This window comes from Canis lupus, chromosome 25 (assembly GCF_011100685.1).
Source record: "Canis lupus familiaris isolate Mischka breed German Shepherd chromosome 25, alternate assembly UU_Cfam_GSD_1.0, whole genome shotgun sequence".
In the NCBI taxonomy this organism is placed as follows: Eukaryota; Metazoa; Chordata; class Mammalia; order Carnivora; family Canidae; genus Canis; species Canis lupus.
In genome coordinates this window covers 43550388-43569651 of record NC_049246.1, presented here as the reverse complement: position 1 = coordinate 43569651, position 19264 = coordinate 43550388, and the positions used below count along the sequence as shown (strand labels likewise).

The following is a 19264-nucleotide window of genomic DNA, read 5'->3' as shown; positions in this document are numbered from 1 at the left end:
AGACCCGGGGAGGGAGCGGGGCCGACTGCGCACCCCGAGCCCTCCCGCGCCTCCGTCTCGGCTGAAAAGGGCGAGAGGACTCCCACCTGCCCCGCCGCGCGGGCTGCGGCCTAACCGCCTCGCCCAGGAGCCCGCGATGAGTGGCGGCTTTTATGACCCTTAGTCACGTTTTCCGGACCCACCGCCAGGTGCCTGAACGTAGCAGGAGCCACACCTTGCCCCCCACCAACCGGGGAAACGCCGCACACGAACCCGGACGAACCGACCAACGTGTCCGCCCTGCGCGCAGGCGCAGCAGCGGCGGCCGTGACTCGAGGCCCCGCCCCCAGGCGCGCCTCTCCGTCCCGGCTCGGGATTGGCCCAGAGGCGGCGCGAGCTCTGATTGGCCGAGGCGGAGTTACTAGGGCAACCGTCTCCTTCCGGAGTGTGCGTGTGCGCCGCCGGGGCCTCCATCCCGGGCCGCCGCTGGGAGGGCGCTCTCGACCTGTCGGCGCCTGCGGGCAGCGGAGGGCGCTTCCGGGGCCTCCCGCCCGGCTCCGCCTCGCGCGGTGGCTCTGGGTGGGCGGGGCCGTGCGCCCGCGGTCGCCTCTCGGGGGAGCGGCGAGACTGTGCGGGTTTCCCCGGGAAGCGCGGTTCTGGGTTCTGCTGTGCGACTCCTAATGTGTGCTGCACGTTTGCAGGTGGGTGGGGATGGGCGCTGCTCCACTTCGCCCTGGGTCCTCCTTCTGCAAAGATAAAGACCCTTGAACTGTTGGTGCTGAGTTTTTACCGTCAGGGGGCTTTATTTTGGCCCTCTGTTCCTTCATTTGAGCACCTGGTGGTGGAACCAATTTTTTTAAAAACGAAATTATTTGAAAACGCGTGTTGAAGGGAGCAGAATGAGAGGGAAAAGGGAGGAATTCTTGGAAGCTTGCCTGATAACCTCGAGGAGTTCTCCATTTTCTAGATCGTGGCAAAAGACAAGGTATGGGACCTCTGACCTACAGACATAGGCCAAAAATGATCTTTTTCTCTATATTTTGATGCTCGGTGGCATGGGTAAAAGATTCCGATCGAAAGTAACTCTAGGATGAAGCCTAACGTGTTTATTATAAATAGAAACTTAATCCAGATCCTAGAGGGAAAACATGGATAGTATGGAGTGTTGAAGGCCTCTGATGAGCCTAATAATTGTGTCCATTTTAAGCAGAGGAAAAAAAGTCCAGGTGAATTGAAGAAAATGAGTTTTTTTTTTTTTTTTCTCCAAAGGAGATAGAAGATGGGGAAGATGAGATGTGGGAAGACAAGGACCGTGGAGGTAGAGATGAGGTAATTGTATATACGGTGCAGAGCACGACTTAACTAAGGTCAACAATCAAAATCCAGAGTAAAACAGTTGGAACTGCCTTGTTTTAATCGCCAAAGTGGTATTGTGAACACTTTCTGACTAGTTTTACAAGCCCACCCTAGACTCTACCAAAATCGGACACCGTCATTTTTATGGGGAAAAAAAAATTGCAGACCACTGCCATGAAGGTAGATGCAAGAATTCCAAACAGAACGTGAGCAAATTAAATAGTAGTATCAAGTAAGAAGAATAATACATTGTGAGAAGTGAGGTTTGTTTGGAGGGAATGCAAAAATATTTTTTTGTTTGAAAAGTCCTTTAAGATCCCTGGGTGGCGCAGCGGTTTGGCGCCTGCCTTTGGCCCAGGGCGCGATCCTGGAGACCCGGGATCGAATCCCACGTTGGGCTCCCGGTGCATGGAGCCTGCTTCTGCCTCTGCCTGTGTCTCTGCCTCTCTCTCTCTCTCTCAATCTCTCTCTGTGTGACTATCATAAAGAAAAAAAGAAAAAAAAAAAGTCCTTTTGGTTGCCTGGAAATACTGGTTTGAAAGAAACTCTAGATTCTTAGAATTGCCTCATTAAATTCCATTAGTTTGTGTGCCTGTCAAACATCTGTGTTTCCATATTTAATCTTTTGACAAATATTTAGGTTTCTACTATGTTTTCTGCTTCTGGCTGGGAGCCTTTGTGGTAGTTTTTCTTTTTGTTTTTTAAGATTTTATTTGACAGAGACAGAGAGAGAGCACAAGCAGGGGGAGTAGGAGAGGGAGAAGCAGGCTCCTCACTGAACAGGGAGCCCAATCTAGGGCAGGATCCCAGGATCCTAAGATCATGACCTGAGCCAAAGGCGAATGCTTAACCCACTGAGCCACCCAGGCGCCCCTGTGTTAGTATTTGAATATGGATAGGTTTGAGATGAGTCCTAAAAGAACTGGGATGGGTGAGTGGGTACACAGCCTGTGAACAGTGAATGCTTCATGTGTGTAGCCACCGTGGGGGTTTAATGCATTTCATTTCATTTTCCCAGTGACTGTATTAGGCAGGTATCATCAGCTCTGTTTTCTACGTGGGAAAATAGATTTAGCCATTAACTTAATTGCTCATAGTTTTCTTCTTTTTTTTTTTAAATAAAGATTTTATTTATTTATTCATGAGAGACACACAGAGAGAGGCAGAGACACAGGCAGAGGGAGAAGCAGGCTCCTCCAGGGGAGCCCAATGCGATCCCTGGACCCCAGGATCATTACTTGAGCTAAAGGCAGATGCTCAATCATGGAGCCACCCAGGCGCCCCTTTGCTCATGGTTTTATAATTAATAAGTGACAGAGCTGGGATCATACATAGTTCTGCCAAATCCAAAGTCCCTACCCACTTCCTGATTCACATTTTTGGTTTTCCTCCTGCCTCCACCCGTCCCCTCCCCCGCCCCAAGCAACTTGTTTTGAGAGGCAGCCAGCATGTTATTTATTGTTTGCTTTGAACAGCCAGTTGTATAATAGAAACTTTCTTCAACCCCATTCAATCTAGTAGTTGTAATCAAAAGTAAATTACCCATACATGCCTTCTGATTTCAATTTAAAACATGTTAAATGTGTATTCATTTACCAATATTTTGATGTGGGACTAAGGCCTTGTTTTTTGACTTGGGGTTCAGTGTTGGGAGTAGTTTGTCTTCCCAGTACAGAGTACACTCATAAGTGCATCTTCTGTAATTTGAAGTTTGTCTGTTTTTGAGTTTTTATTTAAGTGATCTCTGCATCCAACTGTGGGGCCGGACTCATGACCCCAAGATCAAGAGCTGAATACTCTGCTGACTCAACCAGGCAGGTGCCCCAAAGTTTGTTTCTTTAAGGCAAAACAAAACTTTAAAAAACTAGTAAAGGGGCAGCCCTGGTGGCACAGCGGTTTAGCGCCACCTGTAGCCAGGGTGTGATCCTGGAGACCCAGGAATCGAGTCCCGCGTCGGGCTCCCTGCATGGAGCCTGCTTCTCCCTCTGCCTGTGTCTCTGCCTCTCTCTGTGTCTCTATGAATGAATAAATAAAATCTAAAAAAAAAAAAAAAAAAAAAAAAACTAGTAAAGCAATTAGAATACTCCAGCATTTTTACTTTTTTCCCCATCTTTTTATGGTTGCTCACCCACACCTAATTTGACTACAGTGGCATTTTTAAGCTTTATCAAATATGTCTGAAACATTCAAAGTGGTTTTCACAGATTAACTTACTTTTTGCATTAATTTGATTGGTTTATATGATTTTATTATGCAGTTGAAACCGCAAATACAACAGTCATGTACAGGTTTGGAACAAACACCACTGATGCTTATTAAGGATATACTTTAGCTTATGGAAACAGAAATGGCCAGGTGTTCTCTGAATACCACAGAAGAACCTGCTAGCCACATGTACTTAGCATTTCACAGACATCAAGTTAGTAAGTCTTGTTTGGAAATGAGACTGTCATTCAGTCTAGCCATAAATGTAGGTTAGTATGAGTTGGTTAGGTAGACATAGTTAAGACACAGTTAAGAGAGCATCTACTGTATTGTGATGTTCACAATATGTTGCATTAACTTTTATAACAATCAGAAAATTCTTGGTGAATGCAACTTTTGCTTTGGAATCCAGACTCTGGTTCTTGGAAGAAAACAGGAGTAATCACATTATATTTTCCTTAGGTTGGTATGTATGTGATGTTCTAGACTGTTCACACTGGTTACCTTTGGTCATTCCTCTTTCTTTCTTTCTTTTTTTTTTTTTTTTTTTTAAAAGATTTTACTTATTTATTAATGAGAGACAGAGAGAGGCAGAGACACAGGCAGAAGGAGAAGCAGGCTCATGCAGGGAGCCTGATGTGGGACTCCCATCCCAGGTCTCCAGGATCAGGCACTGGGCTGAAGGTGGCGCTAAACCGCAGAGCCACCGGGGCCGACCGGTCATTCCTCTTTAAATTGTGATTCCTATAATGGTTTCCTCTGATTGGTGCAGCATAGAAGTACTCCCACAGTTAAATGAACTTTTAGAGTAACCAGACTCTAAAGTTGGCTCATTGAAATTATTTCATTAAAACCCTTGTCTCTTGGGGTGCCTAGCTGCTTCAGTTGGAAGAGCATGCTACTCTTCATCTAGGGGTCATGAGTTTGAGCCCCACATTCAGTGTAGGGATTACTAAAAAAATAAAATAAATAAAACCCTCATCTCTTTCCCATAATATCCCTGATCCCATATCATTCCCATGCCAGATGAACTGGTCCCTCATCTGCTTGCCTGTAAATTGTGTTCATAACCAGTAATGCTAATCACATTGTAGTTACTTATCTCTTCCTGTGATATGGATTGAGAGCTATATATACCAGTTATATTCGTTTGCTAGGGTTGTCTTAGCAAAATTTCACAGACTGGGTGGCTGAAACAACAGAAATTTATTTTCTAACAATTCTGAAGACTGGAAGTTGAAGATGAAGGTATTGGTAGGTTTGGTTTCTTCTGAGGCCTCTCTCCTTGGTTTGTAAATGTCAGCCTTCTTGCTAAGTCTTCACATGGTCATTTGTCATCTGTGGCCTAATCTCTTAAAAGGGCAGCAGCCATATTGTATTAGAGCCTATTCCAATGACCTCATTTTAACTTAATTACTTCTTTAAAGGCCTGTCTCCAAATACAGTAATATTCTTATATACTGTGGATTAAGACTTTGACATATGGATTTTAGTGGGATATCTCTCAGCCCATAACCAGTAATGCCTTCCCTCCATTATGACATTCTGAATTAACACTGGCAAGATAAAGACACTAGTTTTATTTATTGCCCATGTTTCTTCATTTTGTCCTTTTGTGTATGGTGAGACTTCAGTGTTTTGCTAACTTTTTTTTTTTTTTTTAAGATTTATTTATTTGAGAGAGAGAGAGAGCATGGGGGCAGGCGCAGGGGCAGAGGGAGAAGGAGAAAATCTCAAGCAGACTCTGTGCTGATTGTGGTGAAGCCAGATGCAGGGTTCAATCGCACGACCATGAGATTATGACCTGAGCTGAAACCAAGTTGGATGCTTAATTGACTGTGCCACCCAGGTGCCCCTAAAATTTTTATCTTTAGTTATTTAGTTTTATAATACCATGCCCAGTTATTAATAGCTGTGGGTTGGGAATTGATGATATAATTAGGAAGCATGAGGCCCAATCTTTGGGGCTTGGCTCTTGTTCCTCTGTATGTTCCAGTTGCCTGTAATGGGGGGCTCTTCACTTTGGTATTTATTTGTATGCAAAGAGTGGGTATAGAGATTACTTAAAAATAAAATCTTTAAAACAAAAACCAGGGGGATCCTTGGGTGGCGCAGTGGTTTAGCACCTGCCTTTGGCCCAGGGCGCGATCCTGGAGACCTGGGATCAAATCCCACATCGGGCTCCCGGTGCATGGAGCCTGCTTCTCCCTCTGCCTATGTCTCTGCCTCTCGCTTTCTCTCTGTGACTATCATAAATAAATAAAAATTAAAAAAAAAAAAAAAAAGGAATGAGGCCTGGAACCTCCTTTAAAAATAAAAAAATAAAATAAAATAAAACAAAAACCAGGGGATCCCTGGGTGGCTCAGCGGTTTGGTACCTGCCTCCAGCCCAGGGCATGACCCTGGGGTCCTGGGATCGAGTCCCACTTCGGGCTCCCTGCGTGGAGCCTGCTTCTCCCTCTGTCTGTGTCTCTGCCCCCAGCCCCATGCCTCTTATGAATAAATAAATAAAATCTTAAAAAAACAAAAACAAAAAAAAACCCAAAACCAAACAAAAAAACAACAAAAAAATAAAACAAAAACCAAAGAGCACTCTGATGGTGTGTGGAGCCACCTAAACAGTAATTGACTTGGTATATTTTCCTAGGGCAGTAGCTTGAAAACTTCTAGTAACCTAGTTCTAGTTCCTTCCCTGTAAAGATTCTGATTTGATAGCTCTAAGTGAAGTCTAGGATTTTTTTTTCTTTTTCTTTTTCTTTAGGTGAGCATGGCAGGTGGTGCTGGGAGCTCTCTTACTACACATTGAGAAGTTCACCTTAGAGAGAGCAACATAGACATTGACATATGTGCCTGACCAGATCTTGTACTCGCTGACTGTACAATGTGGTTGTAACCCCCGTGGGCACAGGGAAGATGTGCTCTCTGTGTTGCCACTTCTTTCCAGATTGTCATCCCCCAGAAAAGTGGTGGGAAGATTACTACCACTCCAAAAAATAAAGTAGTGGGGGGGAAAGTTTCTGGCTCCCAAGTTTTCTGAGAAACTGTCACCACACAGGAAGACAGCCACCAGGGCCCAATTGCCAAAAGACAGGAGGGGTGCCAAGCTCGAGGACCATGAAAAGAGAATGGGAGCTATGAGGAAGAGGAAGATAAGAACGCTGAGTTGGGCCAGAATACAGAAGGTGATGAATTCTCTTCCAGGGCTGTTCTGGCTAGCAACTGGCAGATGGCAAGGGTCGGCCCTGCTTGCCATTCCATATGCCGTTGGGGGCGGGTTCTGTGAGTATACCCACCCTTCGGAAAGTTGCCTTGGCAATTGCTGGCTGACTTTTCAGGTGTGGCTTCGTCGATGAGGAATCTCAGTGGACCTTTGACCTCTGCTGTCCAAGTGATCAGAATCAGTGTTTTCTCTGAATTTTCTACATTGATTATTTCTGTCCCAGTGCATAGGAGCCATGCCAGTTAATTGTCCCCCAAACTTAGTTGTCAGTGATTTTGTTTTTGTCCTGATGGAGTTGAGTCTCTGTAACATTTTAAATGATACTGCTTCCAAAGAAGTAATTATTAATAGTTTTACTTAAATACAATGGCAGTACCTTTAAAATTATTTCAAAAAAGGAGGTTAAAGTGGCATTGAATTTTTTCCTTAGGTTTGTGTATTATAGTCAGATTTATGAGCAGTTTCTCTGAAAGAATAATTTGTTATTCTCAACAAGTGTGTGGGAGCCATTGGTTAGGTGGGTTTTCATTTAGATTCTGAAAAAGGTGTATGTTCTGCATGGGCCAGAGGGAGAACAGTCCTTCCTGGGGGCGTCAGGGAAGACGAGCAGGACAAGGGCAGTGATGACAAAGGATGTGAGGAGGGAGAGAAAGAGGAAGGCCAGGATGGCCTAAATCAGCTCAATTGAAGGATGGTCCATATCAAGGAATTAGAGTTGTAAGGGAAGCCCTTGGGCAGGGGTTGTTGGATGTCTTTTAGGAACTTGAAGAATGTTCTAATTAATTTATAAATGCTTTTATAAGTACTCTTGTCTAGAGCTAATTTGTATGTCTTGTGAAGAGTAGGTATTACCATAGGTGTGATATTTGTGGATAGAGTAAAAGCTTCCAGTTAACTCATTAGTGATACAGACAGATCATTAAAAATATAATATTCTGACTTTTGCCCACAGAGCCTATCAAAAAAACACCTGATAAACAGAAGAAGGAAATGGCCAAACAGAAGGCTTCCATGAAACCAAAAAACAGAAATTGGAAGGTAACTTCTTTGCTGTGTGTGGTTTTTTTTTAAGATTTTATTTATTTATTTATGAGAGACACAGAGAGAGAGGCAGACACATAGGCAGAGGGAGAAGCAGGCTCCATGCAGGGAGCCCGATGTGGGACTCGATCCCAGGACCCCAGGATCACGCTCTGAGCCAAAGGCAGATGCTCAACTGCTGACCCACCCAGGCGTCCCTTTGCTGTGTTTTAAAGCACAAACAAAACATAGAGAATTTCATATTAACAGAATAGATGTAGTGTAGGTTTGATACCTGTGGACAGAGTAAAAGCCCAAGTGGCAAACAAGGGGATTTTTATTGCAGTTTGGTTATTACAATATGCCAGAATCTTTAATGGAATTTTCTTGTAGCATCATTGTTTCTGAACAGTTTGAGTTCCTTTTTTTCTTTTCTTTTTTTTTAACCTTTCATATGGCAGTTGAACTACCTGTAACTTTCAAACTGTTTGTTGGAAACCTGAATTTCACCAAAACCACTGCCGAACCAAAAAAAACTGGTCTCAGTGAATTTTTTGCTAAAAATGATCTCATAGTTGTTGGTGTCAGAGTTGGCTTGTCCAGGTAAATTCCAATAAATTAAGAATATCAAGTTTATCAGCCCAGCATTATTATCCCTGGAAGAATTAGGAGTTCCTGTAACTTTCTGTTTCGTTGTGGGTTGCTAGACTTTTGTGTTGTCAAATCCTTTTGTGACCTGCTCTTTACCCTTTGGAGGGGTTTTACCTCAGCCTCTTGCAGTTCAGAGTGAGTATAGTAGTCTCGTATCCTCGAGGATACATTATAAGACCCCTGGTGGATACCTGAAGCCACAGATAGTACTGAACCCTACATGCACTATGTTGTTTCTTTTACATACATATCAGTGATAAAGTTTAATTTATAAATTGGCCACCATAAGAGATTAATAATAATATAACAAGTAGAATAATTACAGCAATATCCTCTAATGAAAGTTATATGAATGTGGTTTCTCGAACCTCACAAAATATCTCACTGTACCATATTCGCCCTCATTGTGATGATGTGAGATGATAAAACGTCTCTATGATGAGATGAAGTGAGGTCCATGGCATAGGCATCGTGACCTAGCATTAGAGTACTATTGACCTTTTGATGCTAGGTCAGAAAGAGAATCATCTGCTTCCAGACCACACAGTTGACTGTGGGTAACTGAAGCCATGGATAAGACAGACTAATGTATTTAAAACCCTTTGGTGACCCTTAGAAAACCCATTAGATTAAACTCTGCTATCCCATTTTTCCAATTGAAATGTTAACATAATCCTGAGATTTTTCCTTGTCTTCACAGAACCATAGTTTCGTGATTTTCCACTGTGAGCAATGTTATTTGCCCCAAACTACTTTAAAGCGAATCACACCTTTAGTCACAGCCCCCTAGCTCTGGTGGCACATATGGGTCCTGTATCACTCCTCCTTTTTTGCTGATTCGAATTTTATCTTTCTCACTTCTTTTGTATCAGAAGCATATTCTTGGATGTGAGCATATAGTACTCAGACTGTCCTAGGTAAAAACAAAAAGATAATGATAATAGTGAACTCACTGAGCATTCACTATTCCAGGCATTGTTTCTAAATTCCTTACTTAGACCTTCCTTATGACCAGTTCAGAGTGAGTCACTGGATCTGTTAAGACAATCCTCAGTGGTAATCACTGACATTATCCCCATTTCACAGAGGAGAAATTTTAGGCACAGAAAAGTTAAGTAATGTGCCCTGTATCACATGGCTAGACAATGGCCAAGCTAGGATTTAAGTACAGCACTCTGGCTCCAGAGCCTCTGCCACGACTTTTGTCACATTGCCAGTACGGTTTTTGTTAACTATATTTTGTAATACTGTTGCATTTGCAGGAAATACGAATTTCTTTTGCATTAAAAAATATATTTGTAGTAGCCCTTCGGTTTGCTAACACATTCCTCATTACGAGTGATATTTTTGTTCCAATTCGCAAATGTAGATGGCTGTTTCTTAAAACAAAAATTCAAAACCTCATAATTTCAAGCTTCATTTTCTATAGCTTTCGGTTAAATTGGGTCAGTTGGCTAAACAGAAAACTAATAAAGATTTCAACAGGTGAATTTGTACTGACTCTTAGTCCTTGCTCCAGGACAGGGTTTCTCGATTTTGTCACTGTTAACATTTTGGGCCAGATAATTCTTTGTGGCGGGGGACTGTCTAGTGGATTGCAGGCTATGGATTCCACCCACTGCATACTAGCACTCCTGCAGTTGTGACAGCCAGAAATGTCTCTAGCCCTTGTCTAACTTGCCCCAGGGTGAGAACCATTCCTCTCTGGTTTCTTTATGACATTTATATTGCTAGCTGGTGGAGCCTTGGTTTTAAATTGTAATGACTCAGTGCTGACTTCCACTTTCACATCCAGTGTGACTAGCCAACTAGAGTCGTGCCTCTACATCTTACCTAGGTGTTTTTTTTTTCCTTTTTCTTTTACATCTCTGTAGGAAATTTGGTTATGTAAATTTTAAATCTGCTGATGACCAGAGAAAAGCCTTGAAACTTAGTGAGACAAAGGTCCTTGGGTATGAAATTAAATTGAGAAAACCAAAAGGAAAGGAAGTAAAGAAAGGTATACAAATAAGGTAATTGTTTATAGATACTTGTGTATCTAGAAGACTCTGGGTCAGGAAGGAGTCTCGGATTTTTACTCTGTGCAAGTAGTCAGTTACTACCAGGTCACCTACTTGCACAGCACAAACTTTATCTACATTGCTATCACCCTCTATGCTATAGCTGTATGGCTCACCTTCCCTGTCATAATGTTCTTTGTCTACTGTACCTTACCTTCATTATGTCATTATGTACCTTACCTTCTTTGCCATAATGTTGTCTCTGGGACTCATTCCCTGGCTACCTGAAGCCCATCCATGGAATCACAGCTTAAAGTTCATTTCCTCAAGATCAGAAAAAATTTCCCTTACTACCAGACTAGGTTAAGTCCTTTTGGGGGGCGGGGGGGGGCGGTGGTGGAGTCTAGGTGGGACTTTTTTTTTTTTTTTTTTTGAGAGAGAGAACATAAACAAGGACAAGCAGAGGGAGAAGGAGAGAGAGAATCTTTAGCCAGGTTCCATACTGAGCGTGGCGCTCAACATGGAACTCAGTCCCACAACCCTGATGAGATTATGACCTGAGCCGAAATCAAGAGTTAAATGCTTAACTGACTGAGCTGCCCACGCACCCCTGTTTGTTTGTTTGTTTTAACTTTATTTATTTTAAGTAATCTCTTTACCCATCGTGGGGCTCAAACTCACAACCCGGAGATCAAGAATCACATGCTCATCTGACTGAGCCAGCCAGGTGCCCCTAGGTTAAGTCTTTACTAGATGCTCTCATTTCCCTTTTTACTTTTCCTTCTTGGCACTTTCCAGAGTTTGTAATTATGTGACTGTTTGCTTACATAGCCTTTTCCCCCAGTAAGACCACATTCCCGAGAGTAGAGGGTAAGTCTTTTTTCATGTAGCATGTAGCATAGCTGTCGCCCAGATATGTGTCCAAATATTTGTTAAATGAAGGAATATGTATTGCTATTAACGCTCTCTAACTCTTGGAGAAGTGTTTTTTTCTCTTTTAGAGAATTTTCGATGCTTGTTAGATCTGAAACCAGACTAAAAATACTCTTCTGTGTTAATGTAGATCTGAATGCCAAAACACTTTTGATCAAGAACATGCCTGACAGCCACTCAACATGACTCAAAAGATGTGTTTAAGGATGCCTTTCAAATCAGATTGGTGAGGAAGAATAGGACAAGTAAAACATGTGTTTTGTACCTATATTGAAAAAGAGTGTATTTCTACTGAATTCAGACATAACAGAATTACATTGCATTCTCCTATATCACTTAATGCCTGATTTTAGGGAAGGGAAGAGTAGTTATCCAACCTTTCTACCAGCAGGCATAGAAACTGAAGGGAGCATCATAAATGGACAGCCAGAAGCTTCTAGAAAACGGTGGTAGTGTCATTGAGAAATGAACATTTATTCTACAAAGTTTAAGATTGAAGATTAGACGAATTCAGTAATAGATTACCTCCATTCTTCTCTCTCCAGGGTTGACGCTAATGAAACACCATGTTTGCTGACTTGCCTGGACAGATACCAAAACAGCACTGAATTGGTCCATTAGAACTGTGTTGTAACAATCAATGAAACACTAGCACCATGTAGCTAGGCTTTGGTAGAGTAAGAGGTGAATGTGGTAAAATTAGAAAGGATGGAGTGGGGATCCCTGGGTGGCGCAGCGGTTTGGCGCCTGCCTTTGGCCCAGGGCGCAGTCCTGGAGACACGGGATCGAATCCCATGTCGGGCTCTCGGTGCATGGAGCCTGTTTCTCCCTCTGCCTATGTCCCTGCCTCTCTCTCTCTCTGTGACTGTCATAAATAAATAAAAATGTTTAAAAAAAAAAAAAAAAAAAGAAAGGATGGAGTGGGATGTATTTTGAAGGAATTTTTTTTAAGATTTTATTTTTAAGTAATCTCTACACCCAGTGTGAGGTTTGAACTCACAACCCCAAGATCAAGAGTTGCATGCTCCAACGATTGAGCCAGCCAGGGGCCCCTATTTTGAAGGATTTCTTAATGAGGTGCAGCTTGCATATCAGGATTACAGATACATTTAAGTGAAAATTGTTGGTATAGGTGAACTCTAAAATAGTCTATTTTAGACTAGTCTACCAGTATATTCTGAATAACATAAGCTCTAGAAAAGAATCCTGCCAATTGAGAAAACAAGTCTGAAAGGATAAATCCCATATTGTTAGCAATTTGCAATTGTCAGTGGTTAGTGTGAGGGGATTTGGGGCTCTCTGCCATGCATGTAGTCAGCAATACTGGAAAATGACAAAATGAAAAGTTGCTGCAAAAGCCATAGAATTTCTCTAATGTTAGTTACCTTTTGATTAGATATACTTAAGTCTTTAGAATCATTCCTTTACATAAAGAATTATTACAAAAGGAAGATAGGAGATGCCAGGGAATCCATGACCATATTAAATAAAAGCATAATACCTATGTCAGAAGAGAGTGTGGTGCATTCTTCAAGAATATGCTTACTCAACAGATCCTTACTCCATATCTTTTTTTTTCTTTTTTTTCTTACTCCATATCTTTCACCAAAGTAAGTTACAGGTTCGTGAAGGATTACAATGAAAATATGAAATGATAAAGTAGTAGAGGGAGATGTGGAGAATGTTTTTGTTTTGTTTGTTTTTAGTAAGCTTCAAGAAGGGGAAGCCTGTTAAGTATGACGCAAATCCTGGAAGTTATAAAAGAACAGATAAATTTGACTGCATAAATATAAAACACTTCTACATGGGGCGGGGTGGAGTAGAGGAAATCCCATAAGCAAAGTCGAAAGACAAGTGACAAACCAGGAAAGAAAATCATGATTTCTTTTAAAACTGAGGGCTAATTTTCTGATAGATAAAATGCATCTCACAAATCAGTAAAAAAAAAGACCAACAGGGGCGACTGGATGGTGTAGTCTGTTGAACATTTGACTCTTGGTTTTGGCTCAGGTCATGATCTTGGGCTCATGGGATTGAGCCTCATGTTGGGCTCAGTGCTCAGCCTGGAGTCAGCTTGAGATTCTTTCTCTCCCTCTGCCCCTCCTGCTCATATTCTTTCTGTCTCTCTCTAAAATAAATAAAATCTTTTAAAAAAGAATAACAACCGCGTAAAAATATTAGCAAATTATGAACAGGTAGGTCACAGAAAAGGAATTTTCTTTTGAGCATAAAAAAATACTCATCCTCACACATACTAAAAGAATTGTAAGTTAAAAGGCAATTTTAATTAATTTAATTTAGTTGTAACATTTTACCTATTACTATTAGGTGTTCAGAGATCAAAAAGCATTACCAAAAAAAAAAAAAAAAAAAAAAAAAAAAAAGCATTACCATAGTATTGAGGAGGGTTAGAGAAACTGGCAAACTCAGACTTCGTTGGTAGAAGGAAGATTGGTGAAGTGCCTGTGGAGATGAGTTGGTATTTCTTAGTTATAGTTGCATGTATCATTTTATCCTGCAATTACACTCCTAAGAATTTATCCCACAGATAGACACGTGACATAATGTATTACAAAGTTGGTTGATGCAAAATTAGAATTAACCTGAATATCTATCAATGGAAAACTGGCTGAAATTTTCTGGTACATCCAAAAGATACTGTACTATGCAGTTGAAAAAAGAAGTGAAACAGCACTTTATGTACTGATGGAAAATAATCTCCAATATAAAGGCAAGATATAGAACAGTGTGTTTAATATTCTCTTTCATGTAAAAACATAATGGAGGACTTAACTCTACAAACATTAACTCGAAATCAATCAAAGACCCAAATGTAAGAGCTAAAACAAAACTATGGCGAAAACACAGGAGTAAATCCTTGTGATCCTAGGTTGGGGTGTTGTGCTGATGATAAAACAGAAGATTGACAAGTTGGGCTTTATCAATATTGAAAGCATTTATACTCCAGAGGACACTACACAAAAAGTAAAAAAGAACCCTCTGCAGACTGAGAGAAAATATGGCAAATCATATATCTTCTAAGAGCCTTGGATTTGGAATTTGTGAAGAACTCTCCCAACTCAATAATAAGACTAACTAATTAAAAAATGGGCAAAGAGCTTGAATGGACATTTCTCCAAAGTATATGGATTGCCAATAAGAACATGAAAAGATGCTCGACATGAGTTGTTAAGGAAATGCAAATCAAAACCATGGTGTGATCCCACTTCACGCCCATCTGAGTGGCTGTAATAAGAAAGGCAGGCAATAATAAGTGTTGACAAGGCTACAGGGAAATTGGAACCCTTATTCATTGCCGGTGGGAATGTAAAATAAAATAGTGCAGTTTCTTTGGAAAACTATTTGGCAATTTCTCAAAATGTTAAACAGTTGCCATATGGTGCAGCAGTTCTACTAGGTGTATACCCCCTCCAAAATGAAAACAAATAGCTGCACACTTCTAACCACATGTTCATATCACCTTCAGTCATAATAGCCAAAAAAAGTGGAAACAACCCCAAATATCAACCAGTTGATGAATGGATAAACAAAACATGGCATTTCCACACAAGGTAATAGTATCCTGGCATAACGAGGGATGAAGTACTGACATATGCTATAACTTGGATGAGTCTGGAAAACATTAGGCTAAGTGAAAGAAGCCAGTCACAAAAGATTGCATATTCATATGATCCCATTTCTATGGAATGTCCAGAATAGGCAGGTAGCATAGTAGTTGGGCCAGGGGATGGGAATGAGTTGGAGGGAATAAGGAATGACTGCTAATGGATACTTTGGTGGGGGGATGATAAATATGTTCCAAAATTAGATCATGGTGATGGTTCTAGAATTCTGTAAATATACTAGAAACCATTATACACTTTTTATTTTTTTAAGATTTCATTTTTAAATAATCCCTATACCCAATGTGAGACTTGAACTCATGACCTTGAGATCAAGAGTTGCACACTCCACTGACTGAGCCAGCCACGAGCCCCTCATTGTAAATTTTATGATATGTAAATTATATCCCAATCTTTGAAAAATAGAGTGTGTATATATATATATGTACATTTGCTTTTATATATATGGCATGCTGCCCATAAGGAAAGAAATTGGACAGAAGGCACACTTCATATCCTTTTCTACCTTTTGTATTTTGTCTTGTATGTGTATTACTAAATCAGAAGACAAGAATACTAAATCTTGACTATTCTTTCTTCTCTCCCTGATCCCACCCCCACAATTGCAGGATTGCCTATGTTGACTTCAAGTCACAGGCTGATGCAGAGCAAGCCGTAGAAGAGAAGCAAGGAACAAAGACCGGTGGGCTTGCCATAGTTCTGGACCATGCTGGAGAGAAAAGTCAAAGCTAAGAAGAGAGAGGCAGGAAGAACAGAATGTGTAGAAAAGTAAGGGATGCTAAAGCTCTATAGACTGAGACTTTCCAGGGTTGTTAGCAAGGTTCCCCAGAGAGGCACTAACAGGAGGATAGACACACTTAAATAAAATTTCTTATTCAAAACCTTCTTAAATAAAATTTCTCCCTGTATGAAAAACGTGTAAATCATCCTCCTATCAAGTGAATGAGTATTCTAATTAACTATAACCTTGAAGTCTGCAAAAACATGCGCTTTGAGATACATCAGCTTAGCTCCCCTCTTTGGGTACCTTCTAGGTTTCTGTTTGGACAGGCTTTTAAACCTGTGGTTTCAGAATCAGCTATTTAATTCTCTTTAGACATTTCATTCTCTTCAACTAGAGTTTTTGTCAGGTTTGTTTATTTATTTAAAAGATTTTATTTATTCATGAGAGAGAGAGAGAAAGAGAGAGGCAGAGACACAGGCAGAGGGAGAAGCAGGCTCCCTGCAGGGAGCCCGATGTGGGACCCCATCCCAGGACTCCAGGATCACACTCTGGTCTGAAGGCAGGCGCCAAACTGCTAAGCCACCCAGGGATCCCACTTTTTGTCAGGTTTAAACAAGAGACCCCCAAACCAATGTCCCTACTCTGCCTAATCTGAGGGATAGATGTTGTAGCTTAGATAGTATCTATAGGGGGGAAAAAAGCCCAATTTATTATGAATATTTTTAAGAATCAAGGAATTTCACATAGAAATCTGGATTCCCAGCCTCTTTCGGTACTGCATCAGGAAACCAGTGCCCTAGGGTTGCATTCCTACATGCAACCTACCCAATTCCTAGAGTTGTGTGCACTGGAGAATCAGAGGTTTCTTCTTAGCTGTTTCCTATAATCCCCGTGATTCTCACACTTCTCCACTTCTAAGGAGTAAACACACTTAGACTTTGAAAAAATAGAGCCAATACTTTTCTCTTGCAAAGTAGTACTTTTCGTAAAGGTGACATTTTAATATTATGCGTTTGTGTCTTTCAAAAGTGGGAAAATGAAAGCTAGAACAAGAAAGCCACACGTTTCAAGAAAAATGGGAGCAAGCTTATTTCTTTGTGGAGGTCAAGAATGTTCCTACATGTTTATTTTATTTTATTTTATTTTATTTTTTTCCTACGTGTTTAATATGCAAACAAAGAGTGTGTTGAAGAAATTTAACCTCAGGCGCCATTATGAAACAAACCATAGTAGGAACCACGATGGATATACAGAAAAGATGCGTGATAAAAAAACTTAACGAACTGAAAAAAAGACAGAAATTTCAACATGACTTAATTTTGAACATGAATAAAATAAATGACGCTGCTATGAAATGCAGTTATATATTAAGTGAGAAAATTGCCCCGGCATCAAAACCTTTTACAGATGGCGAGTTTATAAAGGAATGTCTGTTGAGTGCAGTGGAAATTATGTGCCCTGAACAGAGACAAGCATTTGCCAGTCTAAGACTAGGTGCTGATACTATTTCGCAGCATGTGGGCCACATGGCAGAGAACTTACAGGGCAAGCTGCAAGAAAAAGCTAAATCATTTGTGGCTTTCTCCATTGCTGCTCCTGAAAGGGCTGATGGAGGTAATCCCTCCCCACCCCAGTTGGCTGTATTTTTTCGTGGTGTTGATGAGACTTTGGATGTGATGGAAGAACTTTTAGACACAGTTTCCATGACAGGCACTGCATCAGGAAATGATGTCTGTGTTGAGAAAAATCTTAAAAATTTTAATGTAGACTGGTCACAGTAAATGTTAGCACAGATGGCAATTCTACACTGGTTGGGGTTGAACAGCTTGTTACAAAACTTAAATCTAGAGTGTCAGGGCTTTGCAAAGACACAGAGCTCAGGTCCGTGCATGGCCTCATTCTCTAGGAATCACTTTGTGCTTAAAAGTTAAAAATGGATCATGTCATGTACGTAGTGATTCATACCATAACCTGGATATTTTCCCATGGCTCAGACTGCAGCAAGTTCAGTGCTTTGTTCAGTGAGTTAGATGCACAGTATGGAAGCCTGTTCTGCCCCATGGGATGGAAGTGCCCATTTTTTGAACTGTTGGAAGAAATTGATTATTTTCATGTCTTCTAAAGGAAAATCAGCTCCTCAGCTTACTAGCAAAGATTGGGTCAAAGACTTACCCTTTTTGGTTGACATTATGACTTACCTAAAGACACTGGATATTTCTTTGCAAAGGCCTTCACAAGTGGTTACACAGATGTAGGACTCAATTCACTCATTGCTAATGAAACTGTGTCTTTGTGAAACTCATTTGGCAAGGAACAGTCTGGCCCACTTCCCTACGCTGAAATTAGTTTCTGAAAATGAAAGAGATGGCCTGAACTATATTTCCCGAATTAAAGAGTTGAAGACTGAATTCCAAAAACGGTTCTCTGATTTCAAACTTTATGAAAATGAACTGACATTGTTCAGTTCACCTTTCTCAATATTAATAATGTGAGCGAAGAGCTATGGAAGTTCTTGAATTGCAGTGCAACACTATACTGAAAATGAAATATGATGGTGTTGGGATCCCAGAATTCTACAATTATCTTGGGAATGGTTACCCTAAATATAAAAACCACTATGCAAAGATTCTGTCCATGTGTGGAAGTACCTACATTTGTGAGCAGCTCTTTTCTGTTATGAAACAACATAAAACTAAATCTTGCTCCTGGTTAAAGACTCGGAGATGAATTCTCTGCTGCATGTTGCTGTGCAAGATTCACAGCCTGACCTTGATTGACACCTTGGGGCTTGAGAAGGGAATATGAGGTGTTGGATTTCAAATCTAAAGAGAAAGGAATCATGAAACTTTAATTATTTCTACTTCCAAATTCTATTTGTCCAATGTCAAAGTACAATCTCTGGCATCATATGTTTGTGCTTATCACATATAAAATAAAGTTTGATTATATCTTGGTAGTTAATTTTTCCTATTCAGGGCCTTTCTGGCCCTTAGAGTGATTCAGGTTGATAAACCTCTGCCCTAAAAGCAGCCACATTTTTCCTAAAGGCACTCATGAACTAGGGATGTGAACCAGGGTGTGAGCCGGGGGAATGAGATGTTTAACTGCTGAGCACAGCTGTCTCCCCAAGAATGACAGACTTGCCATTGTGATCTTGGGGCTCAGGTCAGAGTAACCCCCCTTCTTGGACAGAGCTGGGACAGCATAGCCAATACTCCCCTCTGGGCTTCTTTTGTTAGTGTTTCCATTTTTTTTTCTTAAAGATTTTATTTATTCATGAGAGACACACAGAGAGAGGCAGAGAGAGACATAGGCACAGGGAGAGGCAGGCTCCCTGGAGGGAACCAGATGCAGGACTCTATCCCAGGACCCCAGGATCATGACTTGAACCAAAGGCAGATGCTCAACCACTGAGCCACCCAGTCGCCCCTCCATTTTGGATTTACACATTTCTTTGAAATTTCAACATTGTTGGTCAGGATTAGAATGAGTTGTTGCTAGCCCCAGAGCCATCCTGCCTCCTACAGGCAGG

At 41.1% G+C, this 19264-nt stretch overlaps 1 long non-coding RNA gene across 5 annotated transcripts; it reads left to right on the top strand.

The window, feature by feature from the left end:
• Positions 1–479: 479 nt before the first annotated feature.
• LOC111092428 lies at positions 480–18688 on the top strand. 5 transcript variants are annotated; one of them, XR_005378810.1, is made up of 5 exons: positions 480–680; positions 1249–1308; positions 7713–7798; positions 15617–15776; positions 16913–18688. It is a non-coding gene; the product is annotated as an uncharacterized LOC111092428 (long non-coding RNA). The 5 variants fall into 5 exon arrangements; XR_005378809.1 differs by lacking the exon at positions 16913–18688 and adding an exon at positions 16762–16906; XR_005378807.1 differs by lacking the exon at positions 16913–18688 and having other exon boundaries at positions 482–964; positions 15617–15931.
• The last annotated feature ends 576 nt before the right edge of the window (positions 18689–19264 follow it).